At 35.2% G+C, this 23624-nt stretch overlaps 1 protein-coding gene and 1 pseudogene across 6 annotated transcripts in view; both read left to right on the top strand.

The window, feature by feature from the left end:
• Window positions 1-9739, top strand: part of LOC129064601 (tigger transposable element-derived protein 1-like) — a 34544-nt pseudogene extending 24805 nt beyond the window's left edge.
• The window catches only part of NCOA1 (nuclear receptor coactivator 1), a 201552-nt gene that overhangs the window by 49325 nt on the left and 128603 nt on the right, over window positions 1-23624 (top strand). The window lies entirely within an intron of this gene.

Genomic DNA, 23624 nt, shown 5'->3' with positions numbered 1-23624 from the left:
AGAGCAAAAGGAGCATCGTGCTGCAGTTGAGAGAACTGTGTGAGGTCCCAGGGTGTCTGCTTTGAAGGGACTGAGGCATCATGGTCCTATGCATAACCGTTTTTTTATCTCATATCTTCTTCGATAAATGCCTCTATTTTTCATATTACATGGCTTGGTACTTTCTGGACAGACCTCATTACTGAGTGCAGCTCAAGACTCGATAAACTATGTCAGAAGAATTAAAATAAATACATGCCAATTTAATAATTATTTTACTGATGTCATGACCCTTTGAGATAAGCAACTGAATTTGGCACTCTCACAGAGTCTGCCACATGATACAGGAGATCTTAGTGATTGTCCTTTAGTTTTATTTGGAAACCCTTCTCTCCCATTTTCCTAAACTTGTTGTGAAGGGTTCTCTATTCACCAAAAAGTGTCACACTTTTACTCCCCATAGACTGAGCCTGTAGGACCTTACAGGAGTGTCCAACCTGCGACCTGTGGGCCACATGCAGCCCAGGATGGCTGTGAATGCAGCCCAACACAAAAATTGTAAATTTACTTAAAACATTATGAGATTTTTTGATGATTACATGTTGCAGTGTAGTTAATGTGTGGCCCAAAACAACTCTTCTTTCAGTGTGGCCCAGAGACACCAAAAGGTTGGACACCTCTGCTTTAGGAGTTGATGGATTAGTTTCACTTGGACCAGAAAAGTGAGATATGTAATTAAAGAACCAAGTGACACTTCCAAATTATGGGGTGGATCCCCACTGTAAAGACTACATTAAGATAATTGAAAACAATCAAAGAAAACATCACATTAATGGAAAACAAACACAGTACTTCCTATTTCTCTAAAATGCATATAAATTGCAAACAGGGTATAGTTAAGTGTTCATGTAAAAAAAATTTTAAAAAATTATATCTTTCCAAATATGTGGAAGGTATGCAGAGATAATTATTTTAGGGGATAGGTCCAAGTTGCTTGGTTCTCTGCGTGCTTTATAGAGCTTTATAAATTAATCTTGCTTGACTATAGAGAAGATGAAAATATGAGAAAAGTATATCACTTATTACTGGGATTATTTCATTTTATTCTGTTTTGGAAGAAGAGTATATAAAGGGGTAAATTATAAAATAATAAAAATCCATGATATTGAAAAATTATAAGTCTGCTTCAGTTAAAAAAAAAGATTACCTTTGAGAAGGGAGTGGTGTAATTGAGTAATTTTTGTCAAAGAAAGGTTACCTCAATCAAATAGCAAATTAAAAAAAGTTAAGTTGCCTTGATGAGAAGTTTTAAAACTTCCTTAACAGCTTGTATATGTATGTGTATGGTACTTTTCTAAAATTTCTTGGTGCCATTTTTTAATCAAATGGTAATAATGATTAAATATATAATTTGTCTTATTATCAGAACTGTTTCCCTTTTAGATATCTTTCTTTCTTTCATAATTTGTCTTATCAGAACCATTTTCCTTAATTTTTAAAATACCTTTCCTTCTTTTAACATCATTGGTAGGATGTCTAAGCTTTGCAAAGAATGTGGAAGAATATAAGTTATTCTATAACTTCATTACAAATGAGGCTGAAGACATCTTTCATTCAGAATGTTTACTCTGGGGCTAGGGAGGTTAAATACACTCATCTGAAAACCATTTAAAAACAGTCAGAAAATGAGCACATAAAATCAGAATTTAGAATCCCTTTCTAAGTAATATAGTTAAGTTCTATATTCAGATCTTAACAGAAATTAAGATCACAGAGTACGAAGTTCTGATCAATTGAATTTGTTAATTGGTTTTTGTTGTTAATGATTTACGATTCTATTTGTAAAACGGCCACATAGCCACATTAGGTTGCTTAAATCTTTAATTAGGAATTTTGAATTTATCAGTTTCTTCTATCTCCCCATTCATTTCCAGCTTTCACAGAGTGATATCCCTATTAATATTCTCACTTTTCCTTTTGAAAATGAAAAAAAGTGAGAATTTCACAAATTCATGCTCAGGAATTTTATATAATACATTTTGACAATATTTTCTTGTAATTTTTTGAGAGGTCTTTAGATTTTGTGATTGTGGGATATTTTTTAGTGGGAGTGGGAGGGAGATTGAAACAAAAAATCAGTACATAAGTTAAGGCCTGAAAACATTTGTAATGTTATGTCTTAGAATACACTTTACATTTAGTTAAAATGGTACCTTTTAGAAATATTTTATTCAGACTCAAGAAAACATTTGAAAACAAATTTGAACAAGATATAACAAGGAGATAGGCATATTTCCTTGTTAGAGTTGTCTCTGTGGTATGATAGAAAGAGCACAAGCTTTGGTTCTTCTATTTTTATGCTACCTTGGGGAATTGAATTAATATGAGGGGGGACCTCCCAAAACCCCCTGAATTACCTTCTGGAGTGTGGGCCCCTTGTAGTACAGGAATCTCTCACTAGGGAGTGTTCAAGGAACCCATCTGTATGGGTGTACCAGCTGGTGGTGTTGTGAGAGGCTGTGTTCAGCTTCCGTTTTTCTGAAGATTCTTTCAGTGTGTTTGCCCATTTCATGATGGGTGATTTACGAGCACACCTGCCCACATCGTGATGAGTGTTCAGCAGTTTTTGACTAAGAACGGCATGACCCTCATACCTCCCCTTGTATTGTTTCCCCAATGAAAAAAGTTATCAAAGAAAAATGTTTTGCCCATGTGGAAGAGTTGAGACAAAAAATGGCACAAGCACTAAAAGGCATCAAATTCACGAGTTCAAAAACTGTTTCGAGCAGTGGGAAAGACATCTTGGTAGGTGTATTGCATCAAATGGAGAGTACTTTGAGGGTGACTGAAGTTTAAACATGTCAGAATAAATACATAATTTTTAATAAATAAATTCCGAGTTTTTTGGATCCCCCTTGTATTTCTGTGTTAGTTTCTTTTTCTGTAATAATTACCTTTTAGATTTGTGATGAAAAATGAAATAAGGATATAAAATTATATAACATAATGGTTTTCAGTGTGAAATTAAAGAATGTTGCTCCAAGACAGAGAAGACCACACTACTGAAGTTATCAGTTACCGTTATTCTTCTTATAGCAAAAAACAGGTCAACTCACACTACTACTCAGAAGCTTGTAAAACCAGTTTCTAAGTTAATGACAAATATTGTGCTTGGAGAGAAAGTAAAATGAGCTTTTGGCAAAAATCCCTTATCAAAGGTTTACCATCTGGAAAAGGAATTACTGTCATGTGTGCATGCTAGCAGAATTTTTGCTTTTCAGTTGGAGGAAAGCTCTGATGTGCAGAGGACATACCAGCAGTTCATACTGATGTGCTACTGTTACCACTCTTAGGAGAGTATTTTGTCATTGCTCCGCTTTTGGTGTTGGTAGTGGTTGGTCTGGTTTTTTAAAGCCATTTTTGCCTGGAGAAGTTGCATTGGTTCCTCTGATCACAGCCCGGCTACTTTAGCTGCAGGAAAGGTGCACTTGGTTTTTATAGTAGAAATTGCACCAGGATATTAATTCATATCCCTCTTTTGTCAGAAAGAAGAACTGGCATTCGATAATGTGATTTCTAATTGTGGTTTAACATTGAAGAAAACTAAAAATTGTGGAAGTGAGCAATTTTGGCCACTAAAGCGATGGTTTTCTTTTTCGGAATATTGTGAAGAAATGGTCACCAAGTATAGAATCCTGCCTTTCCACAATGATGTGTGCTACCTGTGTAGTGTGACAGAGCTTGATGTATTTGTTAGTTTTTTAGTAAAATAAATAATTATTTTTATTGATAATGCCATTTCTCTGATTTCACGGGGGTATAACTTAGCAAATACATTTAGTATTTCAGATAGTAAGAACTTGTAAATTCATATTCACAGTATCATGTTTTTATGATAAGTTTTAATGTTAAGGATGAAGTATGAGAATTTTATAAAAAGTCTGAATTATGGTACAAAATAATTAAGCCTCTAATAGTTTGATTATTTCCTCACCCTGATGACTTTAGTAATTTATCAAAGAAAAAACAAAGAATTTTTATTGTTCATGTTTAAAATCCATGTACAAATTTTGAAATAGAACACAAGGAAATACTTTCCATAGCCAGAATACCAGCAGAGAATAGATTAGGAATCTTTTTTGATTTAGTCTTTCAAATTGAAGCATTTAACTTTGAGTTTTAAGTGAGATATGTTTTCTGGGGGCAGTCAATGAAACGCTGAAAGTAAACTTCAGTAAGAAATATTGCTGTAATTTCTGGGTGCATATTTAATTAAAAAATCTTGAGTGGATAACATAGCTAAGTTATAATTAAGAATGAGGAATTTTTAATTTAGTAGAAGTAAAGAGTAAGGAAACTAGCTGAATAGGAAAATGACTTATGGCTAAAGTTTATTCTGTTTCTGGGACTTTGAACATCTTGCAAGAAAGTTATCAAGCACTAATAGGGCATGGCAAGACAACTAAGGTACTTAATGGAATGGACTCTGGCTGGCCAAAGATGAGCATCAGGAAGTATAAATACAATATAATCCATCACATCACTTATGTTTTAGTCTGTGAGTTCATACTTTAAAAAAAATCCTCATTAGTTTTCTTTGGAGTGTTGCTGAGGAACCAACTATGTGTGAAGGTAACCAAACAATTGAGGAGAGGAAGTTTCTTTTGCTCAGGAGTATTCTAGTTAACAAATGAAGAGGGAGTGATAAATTGAACATTACTGTTTTGTATTGAATTCCTTGACCTAAGCAAAGATCGGTGGTTGGTAATGTCACAGAAAGACAACCAGAAATTAGATTTTCCTTAGTGAAAATGCACACTACTTACGAAGTATTCTTAACAAAACATTGAACTTGAACCTGAATCAGATCAAGCCTCTAGTTCTACTACCCGTTTACAGGAAACATAGAAGACAGGGAAACAAATGAAATGATACCATGGGGGATGCAGTCAGCGAAGTGTAGGTTTTGGGAAGTCCTTAGGACACACAATACAACTTGTTTTTTTCAAATAAGTTGAAGGTAACAAAAAGAGAGATATGAAGGAGGAAATTTGAGATTACTAGTAATGTTTGAAGACTTTACTTGGGTTTAGATTTTAATAAATATTTATGAAATAATTAGGGAAATTTGAACACTGACTGGATATTTGATATTAAGAAATTATTGTTAATTTTTATATGTGATAGCAGTATATAGTTAATTTAAAAAGACATCTTTTAGAAATACATATTGAAATGTTGATGGCTGCAAGGATATGTCTGGGATCTGCTTCCTGATTTTATAGGATAGAGGGAAGGCAGTGGGGAGGGGGATGAAACAAGATTGACCATGAGTTGATAACTGTTTAAGTCAGGCACTGTGGTATTGGGGGTTGGGGTGGTGCTGTAATTCTTATCATTCTCTAAGCTGTTTTGAAAATTTCCATAAGAAAGAGGTCCAGAAATTTACATTTTCTCTGTTGACTTGTAAGAATACAATTGAATTATATTTCTTTAGCAACCTGCTGAGTTATTTCTAGTAATTTCTTGAGTCTGTTGGGTTTGTATATAGAAAGACCTACTGCCTATTGAGGATAGATTTACTATATAGTGCTTACTATTTACAAGGCTCTGTTCTAAGCATGTGCACATATTAAACATTAGGTCCTCTAAAGAGCACCAGAGACACTTGTCCAAGGTTACGTAGCTGGTGTATGATAGACCTGGGTTTTGAGTTCAGGCATTCTAGCCCTCGAGCTTGTGTTCTCTAGGTTTTGAATCTTCCTTAAAACTTTTTATTTTTAATCCCTCCACTTTAATCCTTACAACTTTTATTTCTTTTGCTTTTCTTAATGTACTGGCTGGAAGTTAAACTTTTAAATACCAGTTTTCATTTGTAATTTTGATTTTAGAAGTTGTCTTAATACTTAGGTAATCCAAAGTCCATTTGAGTTTACTCCTTTAAAATACAAGGTACTCACTAAGAAACTAAGAATTAACTTAATGTGTATCCAGAAACAAAAGAATAAAGTGCATTTCAACAGCTTCAAGTGTTTTTTAAAAATTGTATGTATCTCCTGATCTGCAAGCAGCCTATTCATGGCTCATTTTACTTTGAATTACTTGTTGATTTTATTGGTCCTATTTGCTGAATTTCTTTATGACTCTTAGATAAAATTACTCCTTCTTTTTTTTAGATAAAATTACTCCTTCCTTTCCCCAACCCCCACACCTGTTATATAATTACTTCCCACCATGTACATAGGTTACATGAAATAAAATTAGGCAAGGCCTTTAGTACACTGTTTAGCACATAATATGTATCTAGTAAATATGTCTTTTGGTTTAAGAGATACCTATTTCATAGTTTTGTTTAAAAGTTGTTCTTTTTTTACAATTAATTTTTAAAATGTAGAGGAACAAGTACAGCTTAGTCACTTTAAGTCCTAAGGCTGGGTCAGGTGGGAAAATCTGTTGATAATGTCTTATGGTGGTTTAATGAGTAATCTCTGTGTTCTCTGTAAGGAACTTTTTTTATAATAGTCTCTGAGTTTGAGAAAGATTATTGACAGAGTTGGTTGCCAAAACAATACTTGCCTATTAAGGGGTGCGGTGGGAACAATTTAGGGAAAATGTGACTTGTCCCAACTCTATGGGGTTTTTTTTTTTGACCAGCTACAAAGTACGTTGTGACATATTAAGTTAGCTAAGCTTCATGAAAGGCGGCACACAGGCTCTAATAAGAAGGACAATTTTTGGTTTCATGCTTAGGAGAAAGAGATGGGTTACAATTAGAGACTTTCTTTTCCTGAAGGGTATGGAAGGTGGCCAGCTGAGGACCTGGTGTGGCTGGTTAAAAGTTGTGCTATTTTTCTTGTACTTCACCAATCTCTTCCCTCCAACTCAGATTTACCTGTTATTTGTATAGCAATAAACTGAAGCACTTTTTTAAAAAACATATCTTTAATGGTGTTTTTGAAAATGATACTAAATTAGTTGGAAAATGAAAATTGTAGAGGCCCAAGAGTTTATTCATTTTCTAAGTGACAGTTATAATTATTGAGTGGCATAACTATTGAAATTGAATAACCAATTATTTGAGTTAAAAAAAGGGTTTGTTTTTATAGATTTTAGTTTATTGGTAAGAGATAAAATATATTTTTGAATAATGAAATGCATGTGTATGACAGAGACTCACACTCCTTTCTTTATCATGAAAGCTTTGGGTGAAAAGATGAAATACACTAGTCCCCTCTTACCCACGGTTTGGCTTTCTGCAGTTTCAGTTACCTTGGTCAAGTCTGGTCCAGAAATATTAAATGGAAAATTCCAGACATAAACACTTCATAAGTTTTAAACTGCATGCTTTCCTGGGCAGGGAGATGAACTCTTATACTGCCCTCTTTCATCCCGCCTGGGACGTGAATCATCCCTTGGACCAGCATACCCGCCTCACTTCATCTGATCACAGAGGCATAGTATTGTCTCACATCATCACAAGAATAAGGGTGCGTATTGTACAGTAAGGTTTTTTTTGAGAGAGAGAAGGGCCACATTCACGTAACTTTTATTACAGTGTATATTGTTATAATTCTGTTTTGTTATTGGTTGTTGTTAATCTCTTACTGTGCCTAATTTATAAATTAAACTTCATCATAGAGGTATATAGGAAAAAACATAGTATATAGAGGCGTGTTTTATTTTATGCTTTATGGATATTGCAGGGTTGGGTTTTTTTTTTTTCAAATTGAACGTTTTTGACAACTCTGCATCGAGCAAGTCTATCAGTGGTCTTTTCGAATAGCATTTGTTCACTTTGTGTCTTCGTGTCATATTTTGGCAATTTTCACAATATTTCAAACTTTTTCATTACTATTACACTTCTTATGGTGATTGGTGGTGAATGATCTTCGGTATTATCACTGTAATTGTTTTGGGGCACCATGAACTGCAACTCTATTAGACAGCAAACCTAACAGGTAAATGTTTGTGTTCTAACTGTTCCACCAACCAGTCATTTCCTTGCCTCTCTTCCTCTTCTAGGGTGAGACAGAAAAATGTTGAAATTGGGCCAGTTAATAACCCTACAGTGGCCTCTAAGTGTTCAAGTGAAAGGAAGAGTCACACATCTCTCACTTTAAATCAGAAGCTAGAAATGATTATACTTAGTGAGGAAAGCATGTCAAAAGCTGAGGCCAAATTGTCAATGCAAAGGAAAAGTTATTGAAAGAAATTGAAAGTACGACTCTGTGAACATATGAATGATAAGAAAGCAAAGTAACCTTATTGCTGATATGGAGAAAGTTTTAGTGGCCTGGATAGAAAATTAAACCAACCACAACATTCCTTTAAATCAAAGCCTAATGAAGAGCGATTCTGTGGAAACTGAGAGAAGTGAAGAGGCTGCAAAAGAAACGTTTGAAGCTAGCAGAGGTTTGTCATGCGATTTAAGGAAAGAAGCAGTCTTCATAACATAAAAGTGCAAGATGAAGCAAGTGCTGATGTAGATGCTGCAGCAAGTTATCCAGAAGATCTAGCTACGCTAAACAACAGATTTTTAAATATAGACTAGGTAGCTTTATATTGGGAGAGGTTTCCATTTAGGACTTTTATAGCTAGAGATATCAATGCCTAGTATCAAAGCTTCAAAGGACAGGCTGACTCTCTTTTTAGTGGCTAATGCAGCTGGTGACTTTAAGTTGAAGCCAGTGCTCATTTTCCATTCTGAAAATCCTAGATCCCTTAAGAATTATACTAAATCTATTCTGCCTGTGCTCTGTAAATGGAACAACAAAGCCTGTATGACATCACCTCTGTTTACAACCTGGTTCACTGAATATATTAAGCCCACAGTTGAGACCTATTGTTCAGAAAAAAAAGATTTCTTTCAAAATATTACTGCTCACTGAAAATGTACCTGGTTACCCAACAGCCCTAACAGAGGTGTACAACGTTAATGTGTTTTCATGCCTGCTAACACATTTCTCCTGCAGCCCATGGATCAAAGTGTCATTTTTACTTTTGAATCTTACCATTTAAGAAATACGTTTGATAAGGCTGTGTCTGCCTTAGATGGTGATTCCTCTGATGGATCTGATCAAAGTAAATTGAAAACCTTCCGGGAAGGATTCACCATCCTAGATGCCATCAGGAACATTTGTGATTCATGGGAAGAGGTCAGAATATCAACGTTGACAGGAGTTTGTAAGAAGTTGATTCCAGCCCTCATGGATGACTTTGACGGGTTCGAGACTTCACTGGAGGAAGTAATTGCAGATTTGGCAGAAATAGCAGTTGAACTAGAACTAGAAGTAGAAGCCTGAAGATTTGACTGAATTACTGCAATCTCATGAAACAAACTTTATCAGATAAGGAGTTGCTTCTTGTGGATGAGCAAAGAAAGTGGTTTCTTGAATTGGAATCCACTCCTGGTGAAGATGCTGTGAAGATTATTGAAATGATACCAAAACATTTAGAATATGACATAAGCTTAGTTGATAAAGCAACTTCAAGGTTTGAGAAGATTGAATCCACTTTTTAAAGAAGTTCTGCTGTGGGTAAAATGCTATGAAATAGCATTGTATGTTACAGAGAAATCACTCATGAAAAGAATAAACAATTGATGCAGCAGATTTCATTGTTGTTTTGTATTAGGATACTGCCACAGCCACCTCGACCTTCAGTAAATACCACTCTGATCAGTCAGCAGCCATCAGCATCGAGGCAAGACCCTCCTCCAGCAAATTGATTACAACTCCCTAAAGGCTCACATGATGATTAGTGTTTTTTAGCAATAAAGTTTTTTAAACTAAGTATAGGAATTATTTTTAGACCCAATACTATTATAACTTAATAGACTACAGTGTAGTATAAACATCACTTTTATATGCACTGGGAAGCCAAAAAATGCATATGACTTGCTTTATTGCAATATTTGCTTTCTTGCAGTGGTCTGGAACTGAACCCGCTATATGTCTCAGGTATGCTTTATAGGATTTGGTACTATTCAGGCATCCACTGGGGTCTTGGAATGTACCACCTGTGAATAAGGGGTGCTGCTGTACTTTCCAAGATGCACCTGGATGCTCTAGAAACTGTAATATGTAAGATTAAGTAGAAAAACCTTAAATAATGAGTCAAAAAGGAGATCAAATATATAACTGATTCTTTAGAAAACTGAAATGAGATTCAGTCTAAGACTAATACTGTACTCAGAAGTAAATTGACTTAAAAAAGGAAATAAATATACTCAACCTCAGAATTTAATAAAATAAACAAGCAAATAAAACTAACAAATGCTTAGGCGAGAGGGAGGATGTAAATAAGAAAAAAGCAGAAACAAATGAGTTGAAAAGGAAAAACTGTAAAATTGAAAAATCTAAGAGCTGTTTCTGATGGTTAAAAAACAAACAAGGTAAACAAATATCTGACTAATTTTATCATGGAAAAGATAGAAAACCAAAGAAAGAAAGAAAGGATAAAGGAGATTAAAAAATAGAGATTTTTTAAAAAAGTTGTGAGAAAGTTCTATTTATTAACTATAAGCCAATATTGGAAATGTCTCTAAAATGAATTGTGAAACACACATACTGCTTTTAGCTTCCGAGATCAGACAACATCAGGCGCTTTCAGGATGGTATGGCCGTAGATACCCATACTGCTTTCAGAAGGGGAAAATCTGGGTAAATCAAAAACGATGGAAGAAATTTCTAGGAATTTTCTCTGCAAATTAGTTCTGGGGCCAGATCATTTTTTCAGTGAGTTCTTCTAGCTTTCAAGGAGCATGTGATTCCTTGGTAAGAAGTTGTTCTAGAGATTATAAAAAGATGGAAATAGGCCCTAGTAATGTTAGCAAATCAGTGTAAATATCCTAACAATGGTTACTTCGTAAAAGTTAGATTCTTTTGTGGAGGGGTTACTTTTTTAGTTTCTATTGTAAGCACATCAGATTTTTCTTGAAAATAAGACAGAAATTAAAAACTTAGACAAAGATGTCTTTTATATCTATTAATGTATTTACTGTTACTACTGCTCTGCATTCCTTTGTATAGATCCAGATTTTGATATGATACTCTTTTTCTTATGCCTAAAGAACATCTCTTAAAGTGCATGTCTTCTTGTAATGGATTTTTCTCTACCTTTGTCTAAAAACATTTCCATGTTCATCTTGAAATATATTTTAAGTGGATATAGAATTTTAGGCTGACAGTTTTTTTCCTTCTGGTACCTAGCAGTGTAACGCCATTGACTTTTTATTAACGTGGTTTCTGATGAGAAGGCTGTCTTTCTGTATATTATGGGTCTTTTCCCACCTCGGGAACTTTTAACATTTTTTTTAATCACTAGTTTTCAACAATTTGATTATGATATTTATATTTGTAGATGTGGTTTTCTTTATCCTCAGATTTTTTTGAGCTTCTTGGATCTGTGAGTTACAGTTTAAAAAAATTTTGCCCATTATTTCTCCAAATAATTTTCCTATCATCGTTTTTTTAGTTTTTGGATCCTAATTACATGTATATTAGATTGTTTGATATATTACTGCAAATCATTGGTGTTATCTTTCTTTTTTTGTATTTTTCTTTTCTTTCTTTTTTTTTTTTTTTTTGTATTTTTTCCTTTCTGCTTTGTTCTGGTATTTTCTGTTGCTGTGTTTTCATATTAATTGTTCAATCTGCTGTTAATCCCACCCAGTGTATTTTTCATTTCTAGAAATTCCATTTGGGCCATACAGAAATCTTACATTTCTCCCCCCAACACGTCCATGTCTTTTTCTACCTTCTTGAGCATATTGAGCATATTTACAGTAGCTTTTAACATCTTTGTCTGTCAGTTTTGTATCTATTTCTGTTGATCTGTTATTCTCCTGGTTATAGGTCATATTTTCCTTTTAATGTATTTGCCTGGTAAATTTTCATTGGATGTCATAGACATTGTGAATTTTATGTTTTTGGGTGCTGGATTTTGTTGTATTTCTCTAAATTATGTTGGTCCCAGCTGTGGCATGCAGTTAAAATAATTGAAATCACTTGGATTTTTTTTTTAAGACTTGTTTTGTTTTGAGGAAGCTGTGTTAGGGGTTGGTCCAGAGCATCCTTTTTCCCTCGAGCTGATTTAGAATTGAAATCTCCTGAGGAGCTTATTGAATGTCTCATGTGTCGCTAGGTGTTCACTCTACCTGATAGGAATACAAACTATTCCTAACCATGTTTGAGTTTCAGTACTCCTTTGGCCTCTTCACTTTTCAGTGGTCCTTTCCCCACCCTTAGGGAATTTCATCTCAACACATGACAGGTCAGGACTTGCCAATGACTTGGAAGAACATCTCTATAGACCTCCAGAGCCCTGTCACTATATGTAGTTCCCTCTCTCTGATTTGCTTTTCTACAAATTCTGGCTGCATTGGCCTCCCTGAATTGAGTCTGTTTCCTCAATTCTGAGATGCCACCTGTTAAGTGCTCCCTTCTCTACATTGCACACTGGAAACTCCTTCAAAGGTGTGAGGTGGAGCAGTTGTCCGCCTCACCTCATTTTCTTCCCTGAGAAAAAGGGATATCTCTCTTGCTTTGACTGTTGTCCAATATCTGAAAACTTTTTTATTTTATCCAGTTTTCTGGTTCTATAAGCTGGGAAGATGAATTGGATCCCTGTTACTTTATCATGGCTCTTTGAGGAAATATTGAATATTTGATTCATCTTTTCTTTGTTTTCTGTGGGTTAAGATGTGGGTATAAGTAAAAGAGGCCAAGAAACCATTTGGCTTGTTCTCAGTGTTTCACATGTTAGGCTTACCTGTAATTGAGGCAGAAGAGTCTCTACTTGCCTGTGGTCAAAATCCTTTGAAGATTATAAAGAGGCAGTTTTGCCTGGTGTATATTCCTCCTCACTTCTACACTCTGGTACTTATTACAATGGTAGGGTGGTTGGTTGATCAAGAATTATGGTATTCTGAATCTTGGTCAGATACCACATAGTTTTAATAAGTTCTTAATATTCTTTCTTTTAACTCAATTAAGACCCATTTTTATTTACTTTTTCTCAGCGATTTCTGTTTGCTATTATCTTTAATTTTTTCAGGTTTTTGCATTATGTTGTTTGCTAGTTACCTAACTGGTTGTTATTTTTCACCTGGGTTGTATTTACTTTATTCATTATGTATTTTTCTGTATCACAGTGATCTTTATGATCTTAGTTTGATCTTTATGCATTATGTCCTTAGTTTTGTTCCTGCTTCTCTGCTCTTGCTTTCCTCTATTCAGAAGTGAATGAGTGAATAAATAATTGAATAGATGTAGGTAAATACATCCACACATACATACATACATACATACATACAGTACCTTTTCTCAACTCTAAGACAATTGTGATATATACTGTTAATGTATTTTTAAGAAAAAAGAAACATTACATTTATTTTTAAAATCCTTAGAAATTAACTGACAGAAGCCTACATTTACCCACATACTTTCTATACCATCCATCTTCTTCGGAATCATAATATAAGATTGAGTCCAGTTGTTTTTCACTTTCTGACATGCTGATTTTTCTCACCTGTGCTTACTTTCTTTGGTCTCTTTACACATTACGATGTTGGTATGGTTTTGAGTCATATGGGAAATGTTTGAAATTTAACTTGCCTTTCTTTTTGGGCTAACCTCATATTTTCAGTTTTTCTGTAGATAAGCTGTATATTAAATAACTTTCTTTTTGAGTCAGCTGGAAACTTTTAATAGATTGATACCCAGCACGTAGGTGACTGTATTTTGTAAAATAGTAATCAGTCACATCAGTATCTCCCAGCTCTGAAAATTCTATGATACATTTTGAGGGGCTGGACATTTTCTACTGCCTTGAATTTTCCCTGCTTGTCTTACAACAGACAACTTTTGTATCACAATACCTTTTTATTTCAGTGCTTTATCATAGTTCAGCCTTTCTTCAGTCTAACACTCTCCCAACTGAGCTATTTTGGCAGCTCCTTAGCCTTTCTGAAAACATTTTCAAGCAACAGTCAGGCTTTTAGATTTCATTTAAAATTAATCTGCAAGTGAGTTTAACTATGAACTTAATTAACTCAGCTGTGGTCTTAGTTGGATAAACTGATACCTTCTATGGGAAGGTATTTCTCACAGGTTTAAACATGGGCACGCAGTAACATGCATCACAACTTATTCTTTTGCTTGGCTACTGGTGGTTTTTTGAACATTAATTCTGATGCTTCTAGTGTCAGAAACCTAAAAATGTTATTTTAAGAAAACAATTATCTTTAGAATTGAGAAAATATGGCTAGGAATTTAACATATAATAAGCAAGCTGAAAGTCTGTCAAGTGGTAAAATTATTTAGTAAATTTTGGGTTGACCTGAGAGCATTTAGAAAAATTAGTGTTGAACTTGTCTATATACAGATGTATAGTTAACTTTTTAAAATTGAATAACTAGTGAAACTCTGAAAAGACTAGTAATCTAAAGAAAACTAAAAAATTGACTATAAAAAATTTAACACATCTATATAAAGAAAACCAACAAAAAATTAAAAATTAAAATTACAAAATGGAAAACATTAACAAATATGACTTTAAATACTATCTAAAATTACTATGAATATTTTACAAATATTTACAACAGTAAGGTTCCAGTAAGTACATTGATGAAGTCATGCCCATTAGGTCATAAGGTGGTATAGAGTAAACAAATGTCAAAAAAGGCATTAAACCTTCTGAGTAATTAAAACAGTAGTGAATCACCTTTTCATACTTATTGAATAACTGTAATAAAATAGTCCATAAGGAATCAAGTACTTATGCATTGCTTTTCACATTGGTACAGCTAATTTGGAAGGTAGTATGGTAGTATATATATCAAAAGCCATAAACATATTTATGGCCATTGATTTAATACTACTACTCTTAGGAATTACCCCTAAGTAAATAATTCAAGGAATAAAAAACCACTGTTAGAGCTAGATTCACAATATTACTTACAATAGTAAAAAGTAAAGACAACCAATTGGCCAGCAATCAGGAATTTGATGTTTTGTGATAAATGAATACCCAAATATTTCATATTCATAACATACAAGCAGTCTGACAACAGGGATGGTATCTTTTTTGTTATTGTTGTTCTCTGCTGTAACATCAGTGCCTGAAATGCCTTGGCCTATAATAGGTATTATAATTATTATTGAAATAAACAAATCAGTGGAATAGTGTTAACTTAAATAGAAATACGCATATGCAGAATCCATTCTGAAGTACCTTAATGAGCAAGGGAGATATGGAACAAGTTGGTCGATGAAGAGTTTTTGGAGAAATTTGAAGTAGTTTGCAAATTCAATAGGATACTGGATTACCGTGGGATCCAGGAGTCAGGAAGACACTCCAGGAAGAGGGTGAGTGCGGGGAAAGGCCCGACAGCAGGAGCTGACTGGAGGGCACAGTAGGGGCTGAGGCCCAGGTAAAGCCGGTGGCCTGACCTGGCTTGTGTGTCAGGCTGATCAGGTGTGACTTTGTTCTTTAACATGGGAAGTCATTAAGGGTTTTCTCTAAACTTTGACATTGAAAGAGTTATTTAATTCAAAGAGTTTAATTTGGCCTTGGTATATAGGACAGGCTCAGGCAGGGAGATCAGTTTAAACTATATTGGAAATACTAGAATGGACCTTCATGTGAGAAGTCCCATTACAGTAATTGTAAAGCTATTTTGTTTTTCATCTTGAACTGTGGAGAGGAATGTGATAATTTGTTACTTTGCACTAATACTATTTTTATTTATTTTAAGTGTTAAACTTGGTTATGTAAAAAGACAGTGCTGTTAGAAAAGTATACAGAAGTATAATACAGGTAAAATTTTACTGAAATTTTGTTTAAAATCATTCCCAAAAATGTTTAGGGTGAAAATAGAACACAGATGAGTAATTCAGCTTCATGTTTGTTTTTGGAAATTTTCATTCAAGATAGAAGAAAACTATGTAAGCTATCATCTGTGAAAATAATTACTAGAATATCTTTGAAAAATTATGATCTTCTAGAAGGATCCATATCATTAAAAATTATGAGCCAAGAGCCTAGTTTTCTCTCTAGGGCTTTATGGCAGGGGAGGGTTTTTTTGTTTGTTTTCCCCTAGCACTTAACATGTTAGTGGCTATTGGGTAGTGAGAGTTGACATTTATGAAACAGGTCATTGTGGTGAATTAGGGTTGTGAAATTTATTTGGAATAAACTAAGAAGTAGTTTTAAAAAAACAATTTGTTTCCAGTAGTTGTGCAAAACTAATTCTGCATTGTTTATAAAATAGAGAAATATCACAAATTAAATTATCTCTGGATAAACATGTGCATTGTTTTAAAAGAAATAGTCATATTTTGAAGCAGTTGACCAGTATTTTTGAGCATTAATGTTTAACATTCAGAATTAAAATTTTAAATAGAAGCTTGAGATGACAAAATGATGAATTTTTAATTGAATTGACATGATAGTTCAATTTAATTGTTTTAACAGTGGATTAGAAGAATATACCCAACTGCCTAACTAAATTTTTTGGTATTTTCAGGGGTTGACGTTGAGTTGGAAAGGGCTTTGCCAAGCAGGTAATAGTTTACCTGAATCTTAAGATTTAATTTTTGAGAATATACTATTTACTCTGTGTACCAGATGCTGGGTTTGTAATATATGCATAAGACATGGTCCTTTCCATAGTGGACTAACAATTGTTTATAAACTGTGTAACAAATACTGAGATAAGGGAACAAAGAGATTAGTTTGGGGAAGGGACAGGAGGAGAGGAAGCATTAGAGCTTTGCAGAGGAGGTGGCGTAAGTGGGACTTGAATGATGAATAGACCTACACCTCCTGGAGAAGAGGGCAAAGGGATGTTCTTAGGTTCTTAGGGTATGCAGCATGAGGATATGTATATAAGGGCTTTCTTCCTTTCTTTCCTGTCTTTCTATCTTTCTTTCTTCCTTTCTTTCTCTTTCTTCCTTTTTTTTTCTTTCTCTCTTTCTTTTCCTCATTAAATATAAACAAACATGTTGATTTTTTAATTGGTGGGTACAGATAAAAAGCTCTGTCATATGTCAGACCATTTCTCAGAGAATTCATTTAGGGTACCTTAAAATAATAAAGTAAATATTGTCCGACTGCAAAGAGTTAAGAAACATTTTGGGATAGTGGAAATGTTCTGTATCCTAATTGTGGGGGTGGTTACCGATGTATTTTCATTGTCAAAACTCATATTTAAATTAGGCATGATTTATTGTGTATAAATTTTATCTTAGTAATGTTGATTTTTAAATTGCCTGTGAAGTCACACTTTTTCCAAATTCGTACCTAGATTTTAAATACTGAGTTCTTAAGCAAGAGACTTTCAGCTGTTTTTTCTCAAATTAAATGCCCAACACAAGACTAAACATATGAATTATATAGCAGTGAGCAGAATAAAAATCCATACTTTCCTAGAATAAGGAAACATTGTCATTTTAGATATGGACAGGTTAAGTAAAATGAAGTCCAAATAAGGAGCCAGCCACAGTTCCAGCTTATTGATTATGTTCCTCAAATCTGACAAACACTGAACTCATTTAAGATTAGAACTGAGACTGAATACCTGTTGGAATTGCATATAGGCTCATATATCTACAATTGATTATATGATTATAATGCAGAATGTAAATGTTGGAAACTTGAACAAAATGAAATAAATGGAGATATGGGAGATTTGAATACACTTTTCTCACTTTTTGTGGCCCAGATTTAGGAAATATGATCAAAAATCAAAAGTGTGTGTTAAAAAGCACACACAATATTGGCTCTTGATCATCTTTTCCTTAACATAAAGGAATCCCCTGGCCTCCATAGTTTCTGAAGAGAAATTCACTGTTCCTGTGTAGGTAATGTACTTGCAAGCTTTCTTTCTGCGTGTTTAGTTTCAGAAACTTTATGATAATATATCTATGTTTAGATTTCTTTTGCTTTAACCTGTTTGCAGTTTGCTCAGCTTCTTGAATTTATTAGCTAATTTATCTTTCCACTCTTACTCCTCTCTTCCTGGGAGTTTGATGGCATGGTTATGAGACCTTATTTAACTATTCGTCATGTCCCTGAGGTTCCATGTGTTTTCTTTTTTTTTCACTCTATTATCTTTCTTTTTTTTCAGATTGGATAATTTCTATCGATCCCATCAGTGAGTTCGATTTTGGCTATTTTTCAGTTCTAACGTTTCCACTTGGCTCTATATCTTTCTTTGCTGAGACACAATTTTTTATTTGTCTCTATAGTGTTTGTAATTACTTGTTGGATCATTGTATTGATACCTGCTTTAAAATCGTTGTTAGATAATTGAGACGTCTTTATCTCCTCTGTACTGGTGTTTATTGACTGTCTTTTTTTTTATGTTAGTTGAGATTTTTCCATGAATTGTTTAATTTTTTCATAACTATAATTATTATTAAAACAAAATAGAAGAATAAGAAAAGGAAACAGAATCAATCAAGCTGTATAAGCTCAATTTCTTTCTCTACAAAATAATATCTATTTCACAGATGTTTGGTAAAGACTACATGAAACAAATATGTAATGTATCCAACCCAGTCCCTGACATATAACAGATCCTCAGAAAATGAGTTAACTTTGCTTTTCTTTTTCATGTTTATAGTATTTTGAAATCATTGTTGTCAACTACATGGCATTTTAAGGGAAGAGACTCTTTAAAAGGACTCTTAACTCCTCCCCAACCATCAACCAGTTCTCTAAATTGTGATTACTTAATACAAAGAGCAGCCTGTTCCTCAATACTGCCTTAGTTTTTGTTGGGTGTGGACCTTTTTGTTGTTAAACCTAAATAAGTTTCCTTCTTGCTCTAGGGTCTTGGAAATTCATCCACTTCCTTCTGGTCCTTAGAGAATCTTTTCTGTCTTTAACACCTATCCAGGGCAGAAGTGGAATGATGTATTGTTGGCTGCTCCCCCTGATTTGCCACCAGGATGACAAGCACTTTCCCTTTTTGCTTTTAGGATGTCACACCTAAGCATTAGGGGAAGGCAAAAACAGGAAGAGGTAGAGAAGAGGTGGTGGTCATGACAGAAAAAAGCAAGCAGTGCTACAAAACTTAGGAAATCCTAATGGCTTCTTAAAGCTTTCAGTAGTTCTGGACTCCTCCAAGTTGGAAACTGGAAGCCCTATTGAATTAATGCATCTTGATTTTTTTCCTTTCCTCATGAAATTTCTTTGACCTCCATGATGGAAAGTGTTTCCTGAGAAAGTAGCATTTAAGTTGAATCCTGGAAGGTGAGTGAAGGAGAATATACAGGCAGACAGAACCAGCATATCTAAAGTTTTTGAAGTAAGGAAGGAGCACATAGCATATTGAAGGTACTAAAAAAATGTCAGTATGGAAATAAAGATGGTGTGGTATTGAAAAAATGATACACACATAGATCATTGGGACAGAGTAGACAGTCGAAAACTAGGACCTGCACAAATATGGCCAATTGATTTTGGCAAAGGTGCAAAAAGCATTTCAGGAGAGAAAGAATAGTAAATGGTGTTGGCTTTGCATTCAAATGCAAAATAATGAACCTTGATTTATACTTCATTCCATATATATCAATTAACTACATATGCATCATAGATCTAAATGTAAAATGCTTTTGGAAGAAGACATAAGGGAACATCTTTGTGACTTGAAGTTAGGCAAAGAGTTTTCCAACAGACACCAAAAGTATGATTTATTAAAGAAAAAAATTGGTAAATTATACTTCATAGAAATTAAAAGCTTTTATTCTGTGAAAGACACAGTTAAGAGAATAAAAATACAAGCTACAGAATAAGATTAAATATTTTCATATTACACATCCAATAAAGGACTTATATCAAGAATTTATTTTAAAAACTCTCAAAACTCAGCAGTAAGGAAACATATAATTTAAAAATGGGCAAAAACATGCAGACATTTCCTTAAAGAGGATATAACATTGATAAATGAACACATGAAAAGATGCTCAAGATTACTTCTGGTCAAGATGGCGGAATAGGCAAACACGGCTCACCTCACACAACCACATCAAAATTACAACTAAATTATAGAACAACCATCACTTAGAACCATCAGAAGTAGAGTTGAATGGAAGTCTGACAACTACAGAATTAAAGAAACCACATCCATCCGGACTGGTAGGAGGGGCGAAGACACAGAGTGGGCTGGTTCCACATCCATGTGTGGTGGATAAAAATTTGAGAGGGGTATCTCAGGAGCAAGAAGTCCCAGTCCCACATCAGACACCCAGCCCAGGGTTCCAGTGCCAGGAAGATAATTCCCCACAACTTCTGGCTGCAAAAACCAATGAGGATTGAGTTGGTGGAAGAAACTACCAGAGTCCTAAGCAGTTCCTCTTAAAGCACCCATACATGTACTTACTCAGACTCCCTCCCTCTGAGCTCCAGCACTTGGGTAGCAGCTTGAAAGGCACCACTGGCATACAGGGTGGAGCTGAAATGTCTGGCATCAAGGCAAGAGCTGGGGGCTAGCTTTCTCCCAGACAGAAAGTCAGGCAGAGATCATTGTCCCTTTTCAGAACCCTCCCCCAACAGAACCACAAAGCCCACAGGCAGGTGCCATATCTGAGACTCCATCAACCTGGCTAACACTGTGTGCCCCACCTTGGAGATCCCTTGAGGCTTCATCCCACCCAATTTACAGCTTCTAATAGTAGCTTTTCCACATGAACGGCTCATACTTCATAACTTCCTAAATCACTTCAAAAAAGCAACAGCCAGCGTCCTTGAGCCCCCAGACCTTGTACCTCTTGGTAATTGGTCCCAGGCCCAGCACTAGCAGCAGCCAGCCTAGATTCACAGCTTGGCTTTGCCTGGGAATCTCCAAGCACAGCACAAGTATTAGCCATCTCAGATTGTTATACCACTCAGGCAGGGTGGCCCTGGGCAAAACACAGGTGGGGACTGATGTTGGCCTGAACCACTTGGGAAACCCCAGAACCAGCACACCCAGTGGGCAGCTACAGTCAGAGCACCCTCACCCTGCTTCTGCACAGCTGATCCTCCATGGAGGCCAGAGTTTGGTGGTCAGTGGTCACAACCAGTCCTTGCAGATGACTGGCCTGGGTAAATCCCTAGCATACCATTGATCTGCCAACAGCAATCAAGATTCAACTACAGGAGGAGGGTGTACTCAGCCCACACAAAGGATATATCTCGAGTACCCAGCTTAGGTAATAGGGGAGGCTGTGCCACTGGACCCTACAGGACAACTACTATATTAGGCCACACTACCAAGATATGGAATCAAAGCAGCTCTACATAATACATAGAAACAAATACAGGGAGACTGCCAAAATGAGGTGACAAAGAAACATGGTGCAAACAAAAGAGCCGATCAAAACTCCTAAAAAAGAACAAAACAAAATGGAGATAAGCAGTCTATATCAGATGCAGAGTTCAAAACACTGGTTATAAGGATGCTCAAGGAACTTAGTGAGGACTTCAGCAGCATAAAAAAGGTCCAGTCAGAAACGAAGGATTCCCTGATTGAAATAAAGAACAATTTAGAGGGAATGAACAATAGAGTGAATGATGCTGAGAATCAAAACAGTGATTTGGAACATAAGGAAGCAAAAAAACCCCCAAAAAACAAAAAAAACCAACAACCAATCAGAACAAGAAGAAGAAAAAAGAATAAAAAAAATGAGGATAGTGTAAGCAGCCTCTGGGACAACTTCAAACACTCCAACAGTCATATCATAGGAGTGCCAGGAGAAGAGAAAGAGCAAGAAATTGGAAATCTATTTGAAAAAATAATGCAAGAAAACTTCCCTAACTTGGTGAAGGAAATAGACATTCAAGCCCAGGAAGCACAGAGAGTCCCAAACAAGATGGATGCAAAGGGGCCCGACTCCAAGACAGATCCTCATTAAAATGGCAAAGGTTAATTTAAAGATAAAGAGAGCATCTTAAAAGCAGCATGAAAAATGAAGTTACTTATCTACAGGGGAGTTCCAATAAGACTGTCAGCTGATTTCTCAAAAGAAACTTTGCAGGCTTGAGGGATTAGCAAGAAATAGTCAATGTCATGAAAAGCAGGGACCTACAGCCAAGATTGCTGTACCTAGCAAAGCTATCATTTAGAATTGAAGGGCAGATAAAGAGCTTCCCAGACAAGAAAAAACGAAAGGAGTTCATCATCCCCAAACTATTATTATATGACATGTTAAAAGGACTTATTTAAGAAAAAGAAGAATATCAAAACTGTGAACAATAAAATGGCAATAAATACAGATCTATCAACAATTGAATCCAAAAAGCAAACTAAAGAGACAATAAGAGCAGAGACAGAATTATGGATATGGAGAGCATTTTGATGGTTGCCAGATGGGAGGGGAGAATGGGGGAATGGGTAAAGAGGCAAGGGGATTAAGAAGTACAAATAGGTAGTTACAGAGTAGCCATAGGGGTGTAAAGTACAGTATAGGAGATGGAGTAGCCAAAGAACCTATATGCATGACCTACAGACCTGAACAGTCGTGTGGGAATTGCCTGAGGGAGTGGGGGGTGCTGGATGGAGGGGGAGCAAAGGATGAAAAATAGGGACAACTGTAATAGCATAATCAATAAAATACAATTAAAAAATGTGTGGAAAGTCATTAATAATTCAGGAAATGTAAATTAAAACCATGCTGAGATTCACAGCATACCTATGAGAATGATTAAAATAAGAAACAGTGAGAATACTAGGTGCTAGCAAGGATGCAGAAAAACTGGAACTCCTGTACATTTCTGGGGACAATAAAAAATGGCATATGTATTTCTTTTAAAAAATATATTTTGGAATAAATTTAGGTTTACAGAAAAGTTGAAATATAATACAGGTGCCCATATACCTCTGTTTCCTGGAATGTTAACATCTTACAAAACCATGGTATGTATTTCAGAATTAAGAAACTATAGAGAATAATAGCATCCAGCAATACATACATTAAAAAGATTATCCACCACGATCAAGTGGGATTCATCCCAGGGATGCAGGGATGGTTCAATATACACAAATCAGTAAACGTGATACATCACATAAATAAAAGAAAAGGCAAAAACCACATGATCATCTCGATAGATGCAGAAAAAGCATTCGATAAGGTACAGCACCCATTTATAATCAAAACACTCAGCAAAATGGGAATAAATGGGGCATTCCTCAACATAATAAAGGCCATATATGAAAAACCTACAGCCAGTATCATACTCAACGGGCAAAAACTGAAAGCTTTCCCACTAAGATCGGGAACTTGACAAGGATGTCCGCTCTCACCGCTTCTTTTCAACATCGTATTGGAAGTCCTAGCCACAGCGGTCAGACAAGAGAAAGAGATAAAAGGTATCCAAATAGGAAAGGAGGAAGTAAAGCTATCATTGTTTGCAGATGACATGATAGTGTACATAGAGAACCCTGGAGACTCTACCAAAAAACTCCTCAACCTAATAAGTGAATTTGGCAAAACAGCAGGATACAAAGTCAACATTCAAAAATCAAAGGCATTTTTGTACACCAGCAATGCAATAGAAGAAGAAGAAATCAGAGAAAAAATACCATTCGATATAGCTAAAAGAAAAATAAAGTACCTAGGCATAAATTTAACCAAAGACGTAAAAGACCTGTACGCAGA

Source organism: Pteronotus mesoamericanus, unplaced genomic scaffold, assembly GCF_021234165.1.
Source record: "Pteronotus mesoamericanus isolate MK-2021 breed Mesoamerican mustached bat unplaced genomic scaffold, CSHL_Meso_final contig_101, whole genome shotgun sequence".
Classification (NCBI taxonomy): domain Eukaryota; kingdom Metazoa; phylum Chordata; class Mammalia; order Chiroptera; family Mormoopidae; genus Pteronotus; species Pteronotus mesoamericanus.
Note: the sequence above shows the minus strand (reverse complement) of the source record. Positions and strands in the feature narration are given on the sequence as shown.